Source organism: Spodoptera frugiperda, chromosome 25 (assembly GCF_023101765.2).
Source record: "Spodoptera frugiperda isolate SF20-4 chromosome 25, AGI-APGP_CSIRO_Sfru_2.0, whole genome shotgun sequence".
NCBI lineage: Eukaryota > Metazoa > Arthropoda > Insecta > Lepidoptera > Noctuidae > Spodoptera > Spodoptera frugiperda.
The window spans coordinates 56,062-62,520 of record NC_064236.1 but is presented as its reverse complement, the minus strand read 5'-3'; positions in this window follow the sequence as shown (position 1 = coordinate 62,520).

Genomic DNA, 6,459 nt, shown 5'->3' with positions numbered 1-6,459 from the left:
AAGCAGAAGCCTAAGTACTTAATTAATTACATTATCGACAGTGGACAGCTACTAGGTACATCAGGGATAGCTAGGTAACATTCTAGGGTGAATGTATTCGTTCGTAAAAGGTTCTTCAATGAATTGCATCACCTATTCGATGATGCAAATCATATATACATTATACAATTTCTACTTAAGTGTACGTTGATTCATAAGTATATCGGTAAACGTTTTCTTGTTCGGAAGCGCGTGTACACAGGCACTGCCACCTGTAGCTGTACACGCTGGACTACTGAAGCAGATGACAATGGACAATATGAAACATGTACCTATGTGCAATTGTGCACAGGTCTAGTTGCACCTGACATGGTTGTAGTACTTATAGTGGTTGCTGTGGTTGGGCAAATAAAAAATGATAAAGATTAAAAAAAAATTGATAGACCACCAATAATGCTTTGTCGCGTTGCTTTTGAAATAGAAAATGCAATGACAAGTGTTGTCGTGAGTGCGGTCACGTAGTTGGTTGCGCAGTCAGCACGGCTGGCAGCTGCCGGCGATGGTGTCGCCGGCCGGCGTGCGGCGGCGCGCGTACTCTCGCCCCGCCAGTCCCGCCACGCCACGCCGCGCCGCGCGCCTCGCGTCGCCTCACGCTCAAGGTGACCTTCAACAGTTAGTTTTGGACGCGGGGGCTTGGCTGCGCATGCCCGAATTAAGTTCATCACTCCCACAAAAACACACCCTAATCCCTAAACAGACGCTCGCATTTGCAATAACACCGCGTTTTTATACGGGTCTTGATCTACGAACCGACTTCATCTGTCTCCGAGCTAAATTCGGCTTTATGATTACGCCATAAAGTCTGAGCTTGAATAAAAGTTATCCAGAATCTAGACTATTAGGTAGGTTACTATTAAACTAATAAATAATTCGGGCCTGTCGACTGAGGACAAGTTCAGTTCACGGTCATAATAAACGAAAAAAATAACATTCAATAAAAAAAAGTAAGATATTTTTTGTGAATACATATTCTTTTGTTTTATTTAAGTATGTTTGCATTGTTTATGTTTACTTCTCCCCTCCCGTAACTCGTCAACGCACAGCTCGCCGAGCGGAGATTTATCTATTATTTACACTGGTCACATCTTTCGGATGGAATATCCGAATCCGATCATTTCAAAGATGACATGAAGGTATTGCAGTAGTCCTAAATAACGATTTATTTTGATAGTAAGATACCTAGTTACAAATAAAGAGTATTTTCTAGCGGTGGTAGGTACGTAAACATTTTTTAAATAAACGTATGTACGCTTATTGTGTCGTAAGTGTAAAAGATAGAGACATTATGTTGTCGCGACATTTTTATTGATAGTGATGTGTTTTGAAAAATTGTAAAAAACTAAAATAGTTTTCGCAGCGCACGCGATTAATGGAAGACTATGTACCTATATTACATAGGCTAATAATTTTCAAAAATCTTCCAAACCGGAGCCGCGGCCAGCATTTGGATGAAATCATCATTAAACATTAAATTATATTGATCGTTCTATCGATTCCAATAAAGATTTCATTAAATTTTTCATTATGTTTGTGTTTTTTTTTGAAAATCAAATCCTAACCACTTAAAAAATCACCCGTTAGTATATATGTTACAGCCAAAAGTAATAAATCTTGATATTATATAAGGTAAGCTAACCAAATAAGGCCTACCTTATTTTTATTACCGCCTAGCTCGTAGGTTTAAAATGACAATGGGCTGATAATTTCAAAATCTTATATTTATTTAGTAAACTTTGTAAAAATGGAATCAAAATAGCTTTAGAAACAAAAATTGCAATTTTGTAAACACAAATAACTAAAGTGTCACTTTGGCCTTATTGGGAACCCTATGTCTTAATAAGGCCTCAATAAAAACTAGTAAGTACCTATTCAACTTCTTAATTATAACAAAACTTTGTCAATGCTTATAATAAATGTAATGAGATCTTATTAATTAATTTTGGTCATTATACATCAGGCTAAACGAGTTTCTCATCATGTAATACCCAAGTAACATCTTTGAAGTCATCGGTACCCCAGCATCAGTCAAACGAATGAGAATAACTTCTTGTTCTGTAACCAATTCAGCGACCGACCTGGCTTTCGTGTAGTGGAAACCACTCTTTGGATGATGCGTACTTCTTTGGAAGTTATATCTGGCTGCAGCAGCCTACCGGGTAAAACAGGGTGCATAAAATTCGAAGGGTGAATAGATACTATGAAGAATTTCCCGATATCCATTCACCCCTATTCTGTATCTATTCACCCCGTTTACCCCTTTCTACCATTTTAACAGCGTTTTCCATCTTTTGCAAAATCCATTGGCTTTCTTTTTGATAGAAGCTGGTGATCCGTTTTCTATGAAATTACTGAAAAACAACTATGCCGTAATAAGGCCTACACGTTTTTTTTAGGCTTTATTAGGACATGGCACATAGATAAACAAAACAACGATTATATGAAATACACCGATATTATAGCTATTTCACTAATGTGAGGAGGTGGCTAAATGTATAATTGTCATACAGACAAAACACGGCACGTCGTATACTGATAAATATAAAAATAATAACAGTTTACGCAACTCGAATTTTATAAAAACTAAAGTGCGCTCCACGTCGTGATTGTTTTCGTCTATAAGTTCCAACATAATCGCGGCACGGGTTGCTTGCTGTGCTCAAATTAGTTAAGTAATGTGCATGCACACTTCTACAAACTTTGGCGACCATTTGACATCGGGAAGAGGGAAATTTTCAAAATAGGCTTTATTGGGGCATAGGCCTTATTTGGTTAGGTTACTATATACTGTCTAGCAATTATATATAACTTCTACTCAATTTAGATAAAGTGATAAATGACACCAAATTAATCACATTAACTAGCAATTTTATTATATGCGAAGACTTGGATTATGTAATAAAACGAGCAGCATGCAAGCAAACATGAAGCATGCAGCAGGCAGGGTTTCTGTCACGGCTCCGGCGCTGCGGGCCTCCGGCGGACCCACGCGTGCTAATCGTCGCAGACGGCTTTCGTTCCTACGCCCCTACGCGATTTTAAATTACCTACACTCTAGGGGTACCTTCGTTTTTTTTTTTTTTTTTTTGGTGAGGGGGGAAACCTTCAAAAGGCGCCTAGCTTTTTGGGGATAAAAGACTAGGGAGTGTGGGATTTTTACCTCACTAAAACCACCCCGGTGGCCACCTTCAGCACCGATAAGGGGCACCGAGACCTCTAACTAGACCTGCTCCGGAGCCCCTATGGTGCAACGCCTGTTACGGCACATCCCTAGAGAGACACGTGACCACTGTGCCACCGCCTTCCCTGAGGTCGTTAGATGGGCACCTAGAGTCCCCACTTTATCGTCAAGGCTGTTGCCACCTCGACGCCTTCTATGAGCAGGATCGGCCCTCTCACGATCCCGCTCAGCAGCCTCCTTTTGGGACATTACAGTCTCACAAAAGGAGGCCACCTCCCTCCAGTTTTCTGTATCTGCCAGCATAGCCTCTACTACTGCTGGCAGAGACAGGTCTCGCCCGATCTTGGTAACCAGGACCCGCCGCTCCGAGACCCACGCTGGGCACTCTTCGAGCGTGTGCTGTGCGGAATCCAGGTTACCTCCGCAGTGGTGGCAATTTGCCGTGGCCTCTCGCCCAATCTTGTTCAGGCACTCACCGAAGCAGCCATGTCCGGTCAGTACCTGAGTGAGCCTGAAGGAGATGCGCTTCTCTCTTTTCAGCCAGGCTTCGAAGTGCGGCAAAATGGCTTCGACAACACGCTTGCGTGAAATCTCTGGCTGTTGTAGCCGCTCACGCCACCGCTCGAGCGCGTGTCGTCTTTCTTGCCGCCTCAGCCTAACGAACGCCGCTCCTGGCACTCTACCACCGCCGTTTTGACGGACGGAACGGATTTGGTCGTAGACCTTCGCGTCCATATCCGCCAGGATATCCAACGGCGGAAAGCGAGCCAGGAGAGTTGCCGCCTCAAAGGACACCGTTCGGTATCCTCGTGCGATACGGATGGCCATTTTCCGCTGCAGACGATAGATTTTCGTTCTGCAACGTCGGACGCCTGACAGTCGAGCTGACCAAACAGGCGCCCCGTAAAGGACCATCGATCGCACGACACCCGCGTAGAGGCGGCGAACTTCTTCTCTTATGTACTATGCCTACGCGCCTAGCGAATAATAAAATGTTCGGGCAGCACGTCTCACTCATTCCTGTACTTGTAGGTACTATATTTATTCCGTGGTCAAAATTAAATAAATGATGAGCTGTCCACTGATTCGTGAAGTGTGAATTTTGCCGCCGCCTGAATTTGCCGCCCGGGGTATGGGCCCCGGCTTGCCCCCCCCTAGATCCGGGGCTGGCCAACATAGCCTTAACTACTGCTGACAGAGACAAATCTCGCCCGATCCTGGTGACCAGGACCCGCCGCTCAGAGGTCCACGCTGGGCACTCCTCGAGCGTGTGCTGTGCGGAATCCAGGTCACCTCCGCAGTGGTGACAATTTGTCGTGGCCTCTCGCCCAATACTATTCAGGTACTCACCGAAGCAACCATGTCCGGTGAGCACCTGAGTGAGTCTGAAGGAGACGCGCTCCTCTCTCTTCAGCCAGGCTTCGAAGTGCGGCAGAATGGCTTCGACAACGCGCTTGTGTGAGTACTCCGGCTGTTCTAGCCGCTCACGCCACCGCTCGAGCGCGTGTCGCCTTTCTTGCCGCCTCAACCTTACGAACGCCACTCCTGGCACGCTACCGCCATTTCGGCGGACAGTGCGGATTTGGTCATACACCTTTGCGTCCATATCCGCCAGGATGTCCAACGGCGGAAAGCAAGCCAGGAGAGTTGCCGCCTCAAAAGACACCGTTCGGTATCCTCGTGCGATACGGATGGCTATTTTCCGCTGCAAGCGATATATTTTCGTCCTACAGCGTCGGACGCCTGACAGTCGAGCTGACCAAACAGGCGCCCCGTAAAGAACCATCAATCGCACGACACCCGCGTAGAGGCGGCGAACTTCTTCTCGAGGTCCCCCAATGTTAGGCAGCAGTCTGTGCAGAGCACCCACTGCCTTCTCGACTCGGGGGACCAGGCGTTCGAAATGCTCTTCGAAGTCCCACCGAGCATCCAAGGTTAGGCCTAGATACTTTATGTATCGCCCAACCTGGACATGTGCATCTCCAACGTAGACTGACGAACTTGGTGGCTCCCTGGTCTTCGGGAGCTTATGGAACCATAGAGCCTCAGTTTTATGAGGCGCTATTTCCAAGCCCAGTCCGCGAATAGAAGCCACGACTTTTGCTACCCCGAGCTCTGAAAGCCGGATAGTGTCCTCAAAGTTGGTCCCACTAGCCATGACCAACGTGTCATCTGCATAGCAAATGACATGGACATCAGCAGGAAGTTCGACACGCAGGACCGCATCATAAGCGAGGTTCCACAATAAAGGACCCAGCACAGATCCCTGTGGAACCCCATAATCCCCCTCCGCTGAACGCTACCGCCCCGGCCCACATAGCGAATGTGCCGGTCGCATAGGTAGGCCCCGATGATGTTTTGCAAATAGGGAGGTATTCTGTGATAAACAAGAGCCTCCCTGATTGCCTTCCAGGGTAGGGAATTAAAAGCGTTAACGATATCTAGGCTTATCGCCAACGCGACCCTACCCTGGGACACTGCCTGATCCGAAAGCGAGCGGACGCGCAGTATCGCATCGATTGTGGAACGCTGCTGCCGGAACACTCTAGGGGTACCTAGGACAAACAAGACTTTGTGGAGTCGGTTTTGTAGCAATTCGGTTCTGTCACTAACTTTTGTTGCATAGCGTATAATTTTTTTTACCAACATTATTATTTAATTGTTACAGAAACTATAGCAAATTAGTTTGATCGGAATTATGTATAGGGCACTACAAGTTCACCACCACCATTTCCTACATAAGTCATTAGGCCTACTAACGTTATGCGAATCAAATTTATGCCAAAACAAATTAGTCTTTGATCTTAAAGACAAATTTTTATTCTTACAAGTAAGGCTCTTGTGACATTTGAGTTACACATGTATTATTACTTTGACTAACTAGACTCCTTATTATGAATAATGCCCAGATAAAGTGATTAATTTATTACATTGTCTAGTGAATATGGTACTTATTTATTTATTTATTTATTTACTTATATGTAGTATATAGTAATAGTATATTAGTATGTAATACGTTACCGGCCAAGACCGATTTCAGGACCAACTAGTTTTGCCTAGGCTAAACTAGTTCTTCCTATAGGTACGCGATAGGATTAACTAGTATAGCCTAGTTCAAACTAATTAGTCCTAAGCTCGATAGGATAAACCAGTTTAGGTTAGACCAAACCGATCCTGGTATAAATACGAAGACACTAGGATAAACTGGTGCGGCCTAGTATAACATTCTAATATTTCTAGAA